Raw genomic sequence first — 18058 nt, 5'->3', positions numbered from 1 at the left:
AAACTCAATATTTGTAGAGATAATGGCCAAACACTTTCAGAACTGATGAAAGTTTGGAATGTGTTTCTGGGTGGTGTTCCTCAATAAACACATAACAAAATTTGCTCTGCTGTTATATTGTTGTGGGTGTTAGAAGGACTCAGGAAATTTTTTAATTTTATTAAACCAGGATCACATCACCCCACCCCCTGAGCTAAAATCCAGTTTCAGTGTGATAATGCACTGCAAAATCAGCCTTCACTCCTAATGGGAATGATGATTTCCAGCCCAGCTGAAATGGACCAGAGGAAATTCTTTAGAACACTGATCTCAGGTTAGGATTCCTTTGAAATCTCCCAAAAGAGCCATGACATTTCATTTTTAAAAATCAGTATCATTGGTGAAAAAGCATAACTTCCTCAGAGGATGAAAAAGAAAATCCCACAAGGTTCTACATCAACAACCTAGGCCAAGGCGCCAGAAAAATTTCACATGCTGTCTTGTCATGAGTTACAATCATTGTTCTGGGAATTTTCTCAGGGCTTGGCATTTTTCCTTATAAACAAAACTACATATCACTCTTGAAACTGTCTGATAACTGGAATGCAAGCAATTGCAGCATCTTCTTCAAGCCAAAGAATGATACCCGGTGGCTCCCATAAACCAGGAGTTTATGCTTCATTCTTCATTTCCTAGTGGAGCTGCCTCCATTCAGGACACATATGGAGAGAGGCATCCCCAGATATCTTCAATCTGGCCCCAGGAATCTCACACATGGACCTCAGAGGTCCTTTCTCCTTTACCCCACAGAGTCTTATCTCCACCTGGAGATCAAGGATAAGGTTTCTGAAGACCTATTAGTGTGGACACGAGTTCTTTAAGATCTCTGGATCAAGTACCCATGGTTGGTACATGTCCCTTGTTTGTAAATTAATTCTGGGATAAAGTTTACAAGAAAAAGGTTGATGACCTCTTGGATAAAGACATGTAGGCTCAGAGATAGTTTAAATAAATCAGGCCAAAACAGAAAAGAAATTATCATTAGCAAGCCTTCCAGTCACCTTTTTTTTTTTCTAGTTTCCCTCTGTTAATATCAGGGTAGTGCGTCTCTGTATTATGTAGTTTTGATCTCTACATGCTCTGAGCCCAGAGTTTTCTGATTCCTCCAGGGATGAATAAGGGAGCATCCTACACTTCTGTCTTGTTATCACCTCTTCTGGTTGTGGTGCTGGATCCTCTCTCATAGGTACACAAGAGTGACCGCAGTGGGATAGGCAGTGGGTGACTTACAGTTATTCTTAGCTACCTTGACAGTCTTCTCTCATTTAAGTCTGGGATCTCCCCTTCCCCAGCTTCTTCTCTACTCCAGCTCCCTTTACTTCCCCCAAATACTCTTCTTTTCTTCAGTGATTTCCCATTGTCGTAGGGATCAAGACCAAATTCGTTCCTTTGGTTTTCAAGGACTTCCTCAGTCTGACCGCAAATCCCACCCTGATTTCCAACTTGGCTCTAGTGAGTCTCCACAAGGGGTGCCCTACAGGGTGTTTGGAAGTTCATGGAAGCATTTTGGTTGCTACAAGGATAGGGTGGTGACTGGCATTTATTAGGCAGGGTCCATGCATGCAAATTGCCCTTTAATGGGACTCCCAACAGTCCCACACAGTAAACATCTCAACCTGATGCCAGCAGTGCCCCTGTTGAGAAATGCTGCTTGATTCTGGCCAAACTTGTTCACTCTTCATCCATCAAACCAGTTATGTGTGTTTGTCCATACTGTTCCATCCCACCTGGAATTTCCCTCCTTTCCTCTCAGCTTATCTGAGTTCTACTATTTGTAAGGTCTGACTTGCTTGGATACCCTCCTGAAGCCATCACACCTTCTGAACCCTTGAAGCAACTGTCATCTACCACTGGGAGGTTAACAGAGTCATGTGAAGGATATGGATTCTGGAGTCACACAGACCTGAGTTTGGTCTCATTCTGCCACTTTACTAATATGGTCTTGGGAGAATCACTGCCCCTGGCCAAGTCTAGTTTCCTCATGTCCAAAGTAGAGGTGATAACTGCATCTACCTTAAAAGGTTTTATGAGGATGAGATGCTACCCGGTAGGGTAAAGTGTCCAGCATCACCTGGCAAGTAGTAGTAACTCCACTAATACTATACCAATTTTATTTTTTTTTCAACACAATATATGTATTCAATAAACACATGTGGAGTTAACATTTACCCCTAAGACTGTGGAGTTAAAGCACTAGGTCCCATCATTCTAGACAGGGACTGTGTAAGCAGAGACTCATTTTTAGTCAGCCATGTAAAATGACTTAGAACATGAGCCACTGAGAAATGACAAAGGAAGAGGGACCCCTAGAAGGCAGCACCCCCTGAATTTTGACTTTATGCTAATGCTGAGTATAGTGCTGAAACACAGGCTTAAGTCCACTCTCTTAAGTATGTGCACAGCCCAGAGGAGGCCTAAGAGGAGAAACAGGGGCCCATATATCTCTTTGAGAGAAGTGCCTACTCAAGTCATGGACATCACAGAATGGGAACAAGATGTTGTCTCTCTGACACAGTGTGCCACAGTCAAGCCACCTCCCCAGCTTCTCTTGGCCACTTCCTTTTTGCTCTATGCACTATGAAAACCCTCAATTACCTTGGAGTTTTTCCAGTTTGGCTTTGCTCATGGCCTGAGAAATGTCATTGTCTCCTAGTCAAGGAATGGCAGATATGGGGTCAGAGAACAGCTTCACTGCTTTTATACAATGACATAGGGCATCACAGATATTCAGGGAAGTGTACAAGGGTAGACACCAAGTGAGCCCAGGTTCTCTGGCTTGATCAGAAGCCCAAGTCCCCACAAGATGTGCACTGGCTCTTAGCAAGCACTCAGGGGCTAGCTGATGAAGGCTGAGAATATGACTTACTCAGTAATAAGAAGTGAAAGTTGGTAGAATTTCTGCTAAGAGATGACTAAGAGAGATATTGTAAATCAGAGACCCTTCTCCAATTCCTTCTTATTATTTCCTACTTTTAAAGTTAGCAATATCCCAAAAGTCTACAAAGACCCATCAAGAGTATTCTAGCCCAGCTCCCCTCACCCCAGAGAAACAGTTCAGGCATGAGGCACTGCATTTGTTGCAATTTGAAAACAAGGAAGTGGTCCCAAGCAGACCTAGGTCAATGGACTGATGGAGCATACTGTACCTTCCTGTGTGGAGGAAGAAGGGAGGAGGACTGGAACTGAGGCATGGCTCTGCCACCAAGTGGCCAGAAGGTTCTGGACACCTCACACAGCTTCTCTGGGTGTCTGTCTCCATATTTATTCCATCAGAACATTGTCCCATAAAGATTACTTCTATGATGATGATTTAGTTAAATACCCGATTGACTTTTTTACCCAAAGAATTGGTAAGTAGTTGGAATGATTATGTTGTTCATTTGACTGTTGGCTCTTCCCACAGAAGACTTCTCACCCACCATCCATAAAGGTGATTGGAGGATATCACCCAGATCCACCTGGCGGTGGGGGCGGGGGGTTCTCCATATGACCAGGTTATATGTTCCTGGCTTCAAGTCCTGGCTCAAGCTCGGATCCTGACACCTGTCATCTATCATTTACTCCCCAGGACTGTCTTTTCTTTGTGTGTCCACTGATTCTGCCCCCAGGCCTGGGATAAGGCAAGCTACATAAGGGCTCTGGGCTGGGGTGGGGGGGAGGGATCAGATGGCATTTGTGACCCAAAGGCCAGACTCAAGAAGATGCAGTGATTTCCACTGTCCACAATCCACCAGCAGTGGATGGTGTTCAGCCAGAACACTCAGGTGTTCTTCTCTTACAGAGAAGGTGCAATGAGCACCCAGAGCAGAGCTGGAACAGATAATGATTGTACAACACGTGCTTGCAGACACCCCTTTCAATGCAGGGTCCCATCACAAGTTATGAACAGAAAGCCACTATCATTCACACTCTCGGGGAAGCTGTCCAAAAGAGCCAGGCTGAGGAGTCTTCTTTGGCCAAGGACAAACACAGCTTCCCTTTCTAGGAGCTGGAGAAGATTCAGTTTCAACGTGAAGAAGCGTGAGTCCTTCTCAAACCCACCTCCAGCAATGCAAGCACGTGGCAGGGGCCAGCTGTATGCCTCCTGCCGGCCTTCATACTTCTGGCCTCTTCAACTCAGAGGTTTTACTAGAGGACAAAAAGCTTAATGAACTGGAGCACAATCAACATTTTGAATTCCTCAGATCATTTTTGTAAGATTTTCCTGTAACAGAAAGAGAAATCACACAGTAGAGAAAGAGCATGTCTCTGGTGACTCTTCCTCTTCTTATAGGGACTCTAATCCCATCTTGAGGACCTCACTCAGAGGACCTCATCTAAATCCAGTTACCTCCCAAAGTCCCACCTCCTAATACCATCACACTGGGGGATCAGGGCTTCAATATCTGAATTGGGGGGGGAGGTTACAAATGTTCAGATCATAGAAAACATTCAAGTTCTATGTCATCGGTATCACCAGGGCATGTAGAACATGTTTTCCTGCTGCTCCAAACCTGCTCTGGCCACAGGCTCCCTCCCTATGCAGTAGCCAGGGAAGCAAACCATGTATAACCCCCTTATCCTATGGTTTCCTGGGCAGAGTCAGAAGGGTAAAAAGGCAGTGAGGGAGGTCAGCCTTAATTTGGAGATTTGGTGGTTTTAGACATAGATCCTGAGCTTCCATCCCAACGTTTGGTGTATGGCTGAGAGTGTAGGCCTGTACTCTGGCCTTCCAGAAGGTCTATACTCTTCTGGACCAAAGAGTAGAGCAGGGGCTGTTCCCGGGCCAATGCTTCTTTCTCTGCAGGAACACATAACTCGGCAGCATCTGAGGCCTATGGCAAGGCTGAGCTAGTGCCCTGACTGGTAGCCCTGCAACACCAGCTAAGAGGGGTTCAGAACTGAACCTCAGCCCAGGCTGATGGGGCGGTTGCCTCTCCCTTACATCTGGCTCAGGGCTTTGTTTGATTTATTCTCAGGACACGTTTACAGTGGTAGGGTCCTCGTTCCTCACCCATCCAGGGACTCTAGCTATTTCCCTGATCACCTCCCCCCTACACCCTCTCCCCCACTGCTGCTGTGACACCGACCCTTGGGAACCTGGATGGCAGAACGGATCATTCCCGCCAACACGGCTGGCATGGGGGAGGAGCTGGAAGTTTTTGCCGGTAATAGGCTACCTTCTTCCCTTGCATCAGCATGAAGAGGCTGCACAGCCCACTTTTCCTGTAATTTGCTCATCTGCTCTTGTAATCCTGGGCCGAGTGATGTAATTAATGCCTCTCTGTCCCCCACTTCCTGTAATGATTTCTTTTACAGGCCCCGTTGAAGCCGGAGGCCCACCAGACGTTTCCATTTTGTTCCTTCCATTTCTCCCTTTACCATCACCCTTGCAATCCATCCTGAGACCTTCTGAATGAAGCCAGAACAGCACATTCTTGTTTTTGGCTCACACTTTTCTCCAGTTGAAAGCTCACTGTGTTTCCCTACAAACCGAGAGGCTTCGTGTTGAATATCTCTGAGAAACTCTTACTCAGTTGATTACAACATTGCTGAACTTTTGGCAGAACGTATGTTTATCCATTTAATTATCATTATTAAGTTTCTCTCCCACTCAAATTTTTGGCTTTACATATTATATCATTTTTGGCTGAGTGTCCATGACTCGGGGGAGGGGGTCTATGGAAGAGTAAAAAAAGATACAATTACTCCTATTGACTATCATGCTGTGTACTTAAACCTTCATTTTCTCCCAAGGATAAATAATTAAGAGCTATCTATGGCACTAAGCAAATATTCCTTTCTTTAAACCAATTTCCTTTTCTTTCCTTAGTTTCCCTTCCATTGTTTCTGCCCTCACCAAGTCTTACTCATGCCTCAGTCACTTCCTACTTGGGTTAGAGATGGTTTTGTCTCACCACTGGTCTCAAATGATGTCTTTTGAATATTTCAGAAGCCAGCCAGACAGCAGAACGATTGATTCTAGGCTCTGGAAGAGAAAATTTTAGTCATCTGCTTTACTCACTTGTTAAGCACATTGAAGGATTAAAATCAAAAGCACTCATTCAGATTTCCAAAGCTTCATTGTCCCAGTAATTACCATAATTCATACTTCACCTGTTACGTATGCCTCCCTTTCCTTGGCATGTTTGTGGGTGACCATTTCCAAACCACTGGCCAGGGGAAACAATAGAGCAGTTACAGATGAGCCCTCTGTGGGAGCCCCAGGCCTGCCTTCTTTCCCACCCAGATCCACAGCTCCCTTACTCTTGAACCCACCTGTCTCCAGGGTATGGTGCTATTGGAGGGACTCTGACAACTTTCAGGCTAAGGCATCCACATTTGGCTCTGCTCTAACTCCCATTTCCTAACAACTAACCATTTCTTTTGCTCACCGACATACTCCACCAAGGTTCCCTGCTCTAAGCCTGTCTCCTAGGACCAGCACAGAAGGCTGGAGCCAGAGCCAGTCCACACTTCTCAGGGAGCCATGCTCTCACTGAGTCTGGGCCCACACAGGGATACGTCTCTCCTTGACTGGGATCCTGAGAGTATTTCCCTTCTCTTTCTCCTCCAGTAAGTGGCCCTCAGAAGGCAGCCTTCTCTTACCATTACCCACTTCTGTCTGGACCTTGTCCCTACTGAGGCAGAGATGGCCATCTGCACACCAAAACTGTGTGCTCCCCCACCCGGGTATGGGATGCTCCAGCCCCGTCTGCACTACATTTCCCACCTCCCTGGCATCCAGGAGAAGCCATGTGACTAGTTCTGGCCAATGGAATGTAAGTAGACATGCAGAGAGCCCCTTTAGGTTGGTGTCCTCACTAAGCAGATGTGACCTCCCCATACTCTGCTCTCCATTTGCCCGCTAGAGAAATAGAATGCCAAGGGACTGGCAGACAGCAGATATCCAAAATGGAAGGGCTCTAGCCTGACATAACATATGGAAGAAAGTCACCCATTGACCAAGAATGTCTGCTTTGGACCATCGCATGAGAGAACACGAAGGTCTATTATGCTCAACCACTGAGAAGTGGGGGATCATTGTTATAACCACTGGTATTACTTCCCCTTCACCTCTGGGGCTGCCATCCACTTTCCCAAGGGGCTAATTTCCCCACAACAGTGGAGACCACGCCCTGAGGGTGGGTGGTGGAGCCAGTTTGGGGCCTCTACACCTTTGGGTGAGGTGGCTTCCACTGTGCCTTCAGGGTTATCCCCAGCACCTCTCTCCCCAGAAGGATGTCCAGCAGGTATTGCCCTGGGTGCTGTGAGGAGGTTGGGGCTCATTTGCCACTAGGGGTGAGGCAAGGCTATCTTGGGGTCAATTTCCCAAGTGCACATCTGCACCCTGACTCCATGGTTGTCTGGCCTGTCTCTATCTCTTCCACCTGCTAAGTGGCATAATGATATCTGTCCCACAGGGAAAGTGTGAGGCTTTCAGAAGATAAACTACTCAAAGTTCCTGATAGCAGAGTGAGGGCGCAGAACATGTTAACTCCCTTCCACATTCACCCCACTCTTTCCCAAGAAGGATATCCAGATACGAAATCTTAACTGTATGCCTGCAAATTGCTTAGTGAAACAAAGAGGGGAAATCCCCCCTAAGAATCCAAGATGGCTAAGCCAGACAGGGCAGGTCACTTCTGGCTGCGCCTTTCCTGCTTGGGGGTGAGCTCAGCGAGCCTTGCCGCATTCCAGGGAAGTGAGCTGTCCAGGCCAGTTGTCCAAGCGCCCCGCGCCTTGTCAGGAAGGCCATCCCGGGCCCATCACGACTGCTCAGCAAACTCCTGCACCATGCCAGGAGCCTCAGAAGGGGCTGTGGGTGCTGGACAAGAGTCTGAGGGGCCCCTTCGCAACACCCACCTCATGACAAGAAGGAAGCTGTCCCTCGGGACAACCCTTTAGAACAACCTCTCCATGAAGAAGGAAGCCCCCTGCACCATTGGCAGGAATGCACACTGGTGCAGCCACTCTGGAAAGTGGTAGGGAGATTGCCCCCAAAATTTAAAAATGTAACTGTTACAAGTTACAATTCACATTGTCCTCGAAAACCGACCTCTGTACTCCCCAAGCCGAAATATGTAGCTGGAAGACAGAGTTTCATGATAAAGAAGGAAGAGAATCTGTTACTTTGCCAGGCAATTGGACGCTGTAGTGGCTAATGCCTCCAAGACGGCAAGTCCTCGGGGGGTAAAAGGCTGGGGGGTTTAATAGGACAATACAGGATCTGGGCGGTTTCGAGAGGAATCTGCTACTTGCTGCCAGCCGCGTTCTTACCACGTTCTTATGTCTTCGAGGTGGTCTCATGACTAGCCAGCGCTGCCATCAGAGTCTCATTACTAAGTATCAATATTGATACCTCGTTCCTGGAATAGAGGATTGTGCAGAAAAGCAAGGGAGGGGGTGGGGGAGGCTTCAAGAATGAGGAGGAAATTTGTTCAGTTTGAAGTCAAGAATTGGTGAAGCATTAGTGTGTCTGTCTTAATTTCCATTCACTTTTACATTTCTGTAGGGGTCTCAACACTACTGGGCATTTATCCGAAACATACAAAAACACTAATTTGAAGGGATACATGCACCCCTATGTTTATAGCAGCTTTATTTACAATAGCCAAATTATGGAAGTAGCCCAAGTATCCATGGACTGATGAACAGGTAAAGAAGATGTGGGAAATATATAATATATTATAATATATAATATAATATATATATATATGTATGTATTACTCAGCCATCAGAAAGAATGAAATCTTGGGGCGCCTGGGTGGCGCAGTCGGTTAAGCGTCCGACTTCAGCCAGGTCACCATCTCGCGGTCCCGGAGTTCGAGCCCCGCGTCAGGCTCTGGGCTGATGGCTCAGAGCCTGGAGCCTGTTTCCGATTCTGTGTCTCCCTCTCTCTCTGCCCCTCCCCCGTTCATGCTGTCTCTCTCTGTCCCAAAAATAAACGTTGAAAAAAAAAAAAGAAAGAATGAAATCTTGCCATTTGCAATGACTTGGATGGAGCTAAAGAGTATTATGCTAAGAGAATTAAGTCAGAGAAAGATAAATACCATATGATTTCATAGTTGGAATTTAAGAAACAAAATGAGCAAAGAAAAAAAAAAACAGAGAGAGAGAAAGACAAACCAGGAAACAGACTCTCAACTATAGAGAACAAACTAATAGTTACCAGAGAGGAGATGGGGGAAGGGGGTTGGAGGAAATAGGTGATGGGGATTAAGGAGGGCACTTGTGATGAGCACTGGGTGATGTATGGAAGTGTTGAGTCACTATATTGTACACCTGAAACTAATATAACACTGTAAGTTAACTATACTGGAATTAAAATAAAAGACTTAATGAAAAAAAAAAAAAGCCCCTTCAGGGCCCGCAGCTATCTCCTATTTCTGGTGCAGAATCAGCACTGGTCTTCTGTTTATGTGGATGCAGTCCACAGCTTGGCTCGGATGACCCCACAGCTACTTTCCCACTAGCTGTCTGACAAGGAGGGAACACACTGGCTCTTTTCCTGGATGGTCTCCAGCTCTCCCATCCTCTAGGCTCCACCCTTCCCTTTCCCCCGCCTTGCCTGCCACATCTCTTTGAGCACCTGGGCAGTCCAACCCAGATGCCCTAGGAAGGACACCTCATGCCCTGAACTCAGGAAGAGTGTCCACCAGAGCCCAGACAGAGATGCCTGCTTGTCATCTGTCATCTGTTGGAGCCTGCGACCTTTTGTGGAAGTCCTTCCGCCTGAACGCTGCTTCCTATAAGTCTGCCCGCTCCTCCGGAAGGGTCAATGTCAGTGAGACACAGCCAAGGAACTAAAGTCCACTGGATGTTCCTGGTGATGCTGAAGAGTGATTCAGGACCTCTCATTGAAAATGAGGTCAAATACTGTACCATTATGTTGACCTCTTTTCTTCCACTGAGCACTTATAGCCTCAGAATGTCAGCCAAGGGAAGCTCAGTTTGGGGGCCACGTTTTGCTCACAATTGGAGTCACCGTTTCCTTACATTTAGGGGCATCAGGATGCCATCAACTCTCCCTTCCTGGTGGGAAGGTGGGGGGCTACGAGCAAGGGAGATGTAAAGAGCTCCATTCTTACTCTAATGCTTCACTGAGGCAGCTCTTCCCAAAAGACTGGCCGGGGCCTGAGAACCTCCTGAGACCAGCTTCTAGAAGCAAAAGGGAGAAGCTAACTTCTGTGGGCCCCAATGCCTTCGAAGTGGCCCACACCCCATCCAGGTCCTCCAAATTAAAAGGGGCAGGTGGTATTTTGAGCAGGGGAAAGGGACAGGAGAGAACATGTGAACTGCAGTCCTTTATGACAGGGGTGGATGGAACAGTCAGGGATGGAACCAGGAGACCTGCTCCCCCACGACCCCTTATTAGGTTTGGGGGCCATTAGAAAAATAACCACAGCAGGGTCCACAGGAATCTGACCCTTCCCCCCACCCAGCTGGCCCCCAAATGACTTACACGTTTAGAAAAGACTCTGTCAGAATCCACAATAAAAATTCTCTAAATAAGAGTTGGAGTTTGAAGCTAGTGCAATACTTGGTCTGGAAATGTCAGCTGCTTCTCGAACGATAGACCCAACCCTTCCTTAAAATATCCTGCTCTGCCTGACAATAAAATGCTATCAAGGGTTTAAGGCACTCTTTTCAAAAAGATATTTTTTTCTTTTAACATTATTCAATTTTGAGAGACAGAGCATGAGTGAGGGAGGGGCAGAAACAGAAGGAGACAGAATCTGAAGCAGGCTCCAGGCTCTGAGCTGTCAGCACAGAGCCCAATGTGGGTCTCAAACTCTCGGACCCACGAGGTCCTGACCCGAGCTATAGTCAGATGGTTAACTGAGCCGCTCAGGTGCCCTGGGTTTAAAGCACTCTTGATTTACCGTGGTGCAAAACTGTCAGACTTCAGAGTTTTTTGACAAAGCAAAATTTTCAGGTGGTACCTGGGTAAGTCAGTGACACCAACTGTTTCATTACCAAACAGCAGTGAAAGAGAAAGGGCTGAACTTGAGGGAGCAGACCCACTGCTGGGGATTCCCCAAGGGCCCTAGCCGCTCCTGGCTCCAGGAGGTACACATCCACCCTGCAGGCATGACACTTGGGTGGAAAATGCCTCCAGTTGGGGGCGGAGGGTGGGAAGGAATTTACACCCCAGCAGCTCTCCAGTGTCCCTTTGTGCAAGGTCTGGCCTTATGCTTCAAGTTTCTTTGCAAGTGATACAGACAGGACATTCAGAGAGGACATGCCATGTGGTTTGTGAAAGAGGTTGGGACAGGATTCCACGAGCATCCATGCCATATGAGGCAGGGCTGTCAGGAGGAACGTGGGTGCAGTCTTTGGTGCCCGTGACCCCATGCTCACCCTTACTTCCTGGACTGTCTTTTCATCTCTGCGCTGCCGTAATCGGATGAAGTGTGTGAGGGCTTTCAGGGAATGGACTGTGCCGTGGCCAGCTGCCTTCACAACGTTTTAATCATCACATACTCACCCCGTGTTGCAACACAATGGTCCTTATTCATCCATTCTCTTAAAAACTGCTAAAAAGAAAGAGCAAACCCCAAACGAAGTTGTTTCCGACTCCACAACAGCAAAGGAAACTTAATTACAGTTTCAACCGATCCCAGGAATGTGACCTTTTAATAGTCAATCTGTTAAAGTTTCCTGATCAGCACTAGTGAAGTCAAATGCATGATAAAAAAATAAAATAAAATAAAATCTTGGTGTTTGCTTCTCCCCAAAAGAAGATGATCTGGCCTGGAAGAATCCTTTCTTTTCTTTGGCTAATAATTCCTTGCCTTCCATTTTGCACCACTCTTAGGAGCATCTCTCTGTTTGCTAGGATTCATGAATCCCTTAATAGAGCCAGTTAGATCTTCACATTTATCTGGTTGAATTTCGTTTTTTTACAGAACTTTGTGTTGAGCACCAGGTGCTGAATGAACAAGACACATGGGGCCCATGATCATGAAGTTCACAGTCTGAGGGCAGTAGAGTCCCGTAAGCAGGGAATAAAGAGACCCTACCACATCTGGGCATCAGAGCAGGCTTCAGGCTGGACGGGAGGTCTCCGCTGAGGCCCGCAGAATGTCTGGCATGGGATGGGGGCAGAGAGTCTGAAGTGTGGTGGGTGCCCAGGAAATACCATGCCACAGTCACACCAACAGGGGGCTGAGCACAGGCCAACAGAGTTTGACCTTCACCTCAGGGGCAACATCGGGACACAGACTTGGCATGCAAGTACCAGGTGGGTCAGCTATGGGGGTCATGGACTCTGAGATAGCATCAATTTTAAACCACAACCCATTTCAGAAATGTTAAAATGTGGGGGTGCCTGGGTGGCTCAGTCGGTTAAGCGTCCAACTTTGGCTCAGGTCATGATTTTGCGGTCTGTGGGTTCAAGCCCCATCTTGGACTCTGTGCTGTCAGGTCAGAGCCTGGAGCCTGCTTTGGATTCTGTGTCTCCCTCTCCCTCTGCCTTTCCCCCGCTCACTCTGTTTCTCACTCTCAAAAGTAAATAAACATAAAAAAAGAAATGCAAAATATGGGAAAAAAATGTACATATTAGAATATGGGAAATGGAAGTTCAGTCCATTGCATGAAGTGAAAATCATAATCAGTTCAAAGCAACCTAAGCATCTGAGGGAATGGCAGCCCCAAGCAGGGGGCACTGGCAGGGGTTGGGGAGAGAAGGCCCATATACAGCACCATTTGGGGGAGGCGATCTTGTCCCCTTCATTCCCTTCCCTCAACACTTTTGTTCAGACCAAACCAGATAAAAGTAAGCCTCAAGAGCTGACTGAAATTAAAAAAATAATAATAATAAAAATTAAAAGTCCAGGAAAAGGCTCTCTGAACTAGATGTGGAAACAAAGGGAAGCTTATGTATATGAGGCCCCCCACACTCCCAAAACAGAGCTACCTTTCTAACCCCCAACTCAACAGCACCCCGGAACCCCCAAACCATCCCTTGTTCTGTCTCTCCCCACCCCCAACATGGTAGCAGGTGTCCTGCCCTCCCCTAGACACTCAGTATTCACACACCATATTTCCCTGTTGACATTTTACCCAGATTTTAATATTTCTGAAATCACGATGCCTCTTACAATGGATGTGTACATTGAAGGTGATGGTGTTTTTTTCCCCCTGAAAAGTCATTAAACTGATGGCACATCTCATAATTGTTTACTATCTAGAGACTTGGACTCTAAAATATTCAGTAATCCACGGGCCCAGCAGATCATGCCGTAGCAACTGTGTGGTTTATTAAAAAAAAAAAAAAAAAAAAAAAAAAGGCACTTGGGCTTTTTTGTTTTTAAATGCTGCTGTCTCCAACCGTCTCTCCTTTTTGCTGATGTACACAAAGAACCACTAATAAACAAATTCCAACCTCGATTGGGTAATTCCTCTTAAAAAGAAAAAAAAAATGAGGAATATCTAGATGGTTACAGGAATTGGAGTCACAGATATTTTAGGGAGTGCCTTTGCACCCACACTTAATGGTACAGTTTTTGCAGGGTGAGGAATGACCACAGCAAAGCAAGGTTGGGCATTAGGCTGGTTGCAATTTACTTTGCTTGCTGGCTGTCATTTGACAGTGCCTGTTGACACACAGCATCTTAGTCGTCTTCACAGTAGCCCTGTGACCACTGTCCAGATGTGGAAACTGAGTCTTGGGGATCTAGGGGGCTACCTGAGACCACACAGCATGGAAGAGGTGTGGGGTGGGACTGGAACACAGGTGCATCTAATTCTGTGGAGTCACAAAGACTCCCCAGGGGCACAACACCCTCAGGGCTTTAACCCAGATGCAAATCAGCTTTCCTTAACCCCCTCCCTCCCCTGGGAGAAATTCACATGCCTGTGTAGGGGATAAAGAAACTTTCTTCTTCCCTGCAAGTTTCTTCCAGCTGGTTTAGGAATTAAATTGACATGAGACAGATTAACAAGGAGGAAAAACCAAAGTTTTATTATGTGCACACAGAGGCACAATAATAAAATTGAGACCCAAAGAAATAACCAGTACAGGCAGTTTTTATACATTTTAGACAATATGCTTGTGAGGAATTGACAGAATGAAGAAAAAAGATGCTTGAGAGCTTTAATTAGTAAGGAATTCTAAGCAGAATTTGGGCTGAGGTAGTAAATTAGAAAAAAATAAGGTTTCTACAGCTTTCTCAGTTTTGAAGTCATATCTCTGGTGATAAGGATGTCTTTTTACTTCTTAGTTCAAGAAGAGTACTTTTATTATTTTTATTTATTTTTTATTTTTTAAAGTTTATTTATTTTGAGAGAGAGAGAGTGTGCGCACAAACGAGCAAGGAAGGGGCAGAGAGAGAGAGAGAGAGAGAGAATCCCAAGCAGGCTCCAACATATCAGTGCAGAGCCTGATGCAGGACTTGAATTCACAAACCATGAAATCATGACCTGAACCAAAATCAAGAGTCAGATGTTCAACTGACTGAGGCACCCTGGCACCCCAAGAAGGGTACTTTTTATAGGGGGATTTCTTTCCTGCTTTCATGGGGATAGAGAAGGGTCTGAGGGTCCTCATACCAGCTGTTTTCCAAGTAGTTTCAATTCAAAATAATCAGTATGCCATTGTGGGACACGTGGGGGCAGTCTGCTCTGGGCTCCTTTCAGTTCCCTGCTGCACAGCGCTTCTGTATTCCAGAGGCGTCTCTGAGTGGAGGTCAGATCCTGAGACTTTTCTTCCTTTCCATCTCTGCCTCTGACTCTGCTGGGAATGGCCCCTTGGCAGAGTGCAACACTTTCTGGTGCCTTCCAGATATTAAAGCAGTGAGGTCCAGGCTGAAACATCCAGCCTCCTACCTGGCTGTCTTCAGCCCAGCCCAACCAATGCTTCTTCCTCTGGAGATGGAGAGACCAGGAGCTGTCTTTCCTTCATCCCTCCATCTGTCCACATTCTCTAGCCTCTGAAGCTGGGACTGGGGAGATGATCAGGGATATGTCAGGACCACCTGCTGGCTTGTTCTGGTTCTGTCCCATGCAAGGACCCAGAATGGGATAGGGGTGGTGTCCACTCCTGTAAGTCCTTATGCAAATCTCAGGCAGGAACAGGTTCCAACATCTGGATCAGGTGCTCCCTGAACTCCACATCACATGCCTTGTGGGCTGGTGGTCTTATGGTCCAGCAAGCAGTCAGCTGAGCAGACAGGTCCAGGTCCCCTTTCTCGGGCACCCTGGACTCCAGGAGGAATACCCACTACCCATCTCCCTCACTTGGCTGAGGTGAGGAAGAACACAAAGTCTGCCCCTGCCCACAAGGCTGCCAATGCAAACTTGACTTTCCCTCCTGCTCTCCAGTCCCCTCTTCTTACGGACAGAGGGGCAGGGCAGTCACAGTGCCGGGATGCTGATGGTGGCCCTGTGGTTCTGGCAGTTCTTAGGAAGCCTTCAGGGGGCTCCCTTCCCAATACAGAAAACTCAGACCTTCCATTTGTAGATGTGGCCTTATGCCAGAGCCCAACCAGGGCCTATGGGAAAAGCTTCCTGACATGTTAAAAACGAGAGGGTTAGGTAGCTAGGGAGCAGAGTTCACACTCCTTGTACACTGGCTTACTCATTCTAACCCTTCCATCTTCTTCTTATCTCCTGAAGCCACAGGTAAGGCCCACTGTTAGCACTGGGTCCCAACTTTCTCACAGCCTCCTACTTTGATGAGCAAACTTTGAATGATGAACCTCACCTTTCCACCTGAATCCAGGGTCCAAAGACATTGTGGAGCTTGACTAGACCAAGGAGGCCACACACAGATGAGGTTCAATGTGGTCACTGCAATCGGCTGAACTGTGCCCCCCACCCAAATTCCTAGGTCAAAGGCCTAAACCCCAGTACCCCAGAATGTGACCTTATTAAGAAATACGGTTGGGGAGCCTGGGTGACTCAGTCGGTTAAGCATCTGACTCTTGGCTTTGGCTCAAGTCATGATCTCATGGTTCTTGAGTTTGAGTCTCACATCAGGCTCTGTGCTGACAGTGCGGAGACTGCTTTGGATTCCCTGTCTCCCTCTCTTCTGCCCCTCCCCTGCTCATTCTCTCTCTCTCTTAAAAATAAATTATTTAATTAAAAAAAAGAAATAAGGTCTTTGCAGATTTAACCAAAGGTCATTAGGATAAGCCTTAATCTAATATAACTGGTGTCCTTCTATGACAGGGAAATTTGGCCACACAAGGGAGAACACCATGTGAAGAGGAAGGCATGAAGATGATGGTGATTCTTCAAGATACGGAATGCCAAAGATCACCAGCAAACCACCAGAAGCTGGGAGAAAGGCCTGGAACAGATTCTCGCTCACGGCCCCCAGAAGGAAGCAACCCTGTTGACACTTTGGCCCCAGACTTCCAGCCTCCAGAACAGCGAGACAATATACTTCTGTTGTTATGTCACTTGGATAGTGGTACTTTGTTAGAGCAGCTCTAGCAAACTCATAAAGTCACCAACATCCTGGATTCTCCAGAAAAGTCACAATCCCAACCGTTTTAAATCTCAGTCCTCAAAAGCTGTCAAATGTTGCAGAAATTCAAATTTCAGCTAGAAAATATTCTTTCTCAGGCTGCTTCCCAGACTCCCAAACAGCATAAAAACCCACTGAGGGACAATTAGTCTTGATGTAGGGTTCAGAAAATATTTCACCCCATGTATAGTTGCACCCACAAAAGCCTGCCTCGTCAGGACTCTACCCAGCAGGGGAGCAACCATGCTTTCCTTTGCTTTCCAAACACACATGACAGAATCCGAGCTGGGTTGACTCTGTGGAAAGGCCTAGAGAATCTCTGTGGCACCCCAAGACTTGGTCACCTCCTCTCGGGTGGAAGGCTTGAAGCCCTGTGGGAGTGAGCCAGCACGCACACATGATGCTCCCGACTTGGGGAGCCAATTCCTGCTCTCAAACCCTGTCCTCCACATCAGTGCCTAAGTGCCCACAGGAGGCCAGCCCTATGTGAAGCACACACACAGGTCACTGGGTGCCTTCAGACCTCTGGACAGGCTCCTTATCATATGTCACTACCTGTCTTGAATATGTCTCAGACTGGCTGGTTGTGATTTGCCCCATCACAGTGACACAATTAGGATGGTTCTATAAAACCAACAGCTTGTTTTCTTTGGGGGTGTGGGGAAGACATTTCCAGAAAACTGAAATGCTGCTTTTATGCACCATGAAGTTTCTCAAGCCAGAAGGCCATGGGTGTTTGGTTGGATTGTGCTGCTTGGTTTAGGTGTGGAGCTGGGCTGTCTGACTGTTGCCCACCCTTGGCTGGACAAGCTGACAAGGGACCCAACAGCTCTGCAATGTGAACATTGCCAAAGAGTCAGCCCTGGTTTGAAGTGGAGAAAATGATTCACAGCAAAATGTGCCAAGATGGCTTCCATCAAAACCAAACTCACAGTAGTTTGTCCTTGGAGGAACATCACCTGGGCTCTGGGTGAAGTTTTGAAACACCACAGTAATGTTGGCCAAGGGCTCAGTTAGACCTAATGCCACACATTTGGCCCACAGAAGAAACTCTGAGAGTGTCTCAGACAGAAAGACAGATGTGGGCCACCATCCCACCTCCACCACTACCCCACCATGCGACTTTGGGCCCTCTATGACTCAGTTTCCTCATCTTTACCCTGTGGTAATAGAGTACCCACCTGATAGCGTCATTCTGAAGGGTTAAATGAAATAAAGTGTACACAGAAACCCACATGCATGCACCCATGCACTAGCATTGCGAAAAGTTTTCAATAATCACAGCCTTTGGGCTGTTGGCAGCCCCACGGAATCATCTAGTGCCAGGGAGGAAATGATGGTCCAAGAGGAAGGCCACATTGTGAGCTCAGGACAAAGCAGATGCCAGCACTCAGGCCTCCATCCTGCACTCAGGGAGTTCTGCATCCTCATAAGGAGCTGGGAACACTACACGTCCTCATGCTTTTTCCTTATTAGACCCCAATAATTCTCCATGTCAGGAAAGATGATTTTCTTTAATATGCAAGCCTCTTATTTTACAGGAAGGAAATGATGTAAAAATGG

Source organism: Prionailurus bengalensis, chromosome B3 (genome assembly GCF_016509475.1).
Source record: "Prionailurus bengalensis isolate Pbe53 chromosome B3, Fcat_Pben_1.1_paternal_pri, whole genome shotgun sequence".
NCBI classification, from domain to species: domain Eukaryota; kingdom Metazoa; phylum Chordata; class Mammalia; order Carnivora; family Felidae; genus Prionailurus; species Prionailurus bengalensis.
The sequence above is the reverse complement of the archived record's forward strand: the minus strand, read 5'-3'. Positions refer to the sequence as shown.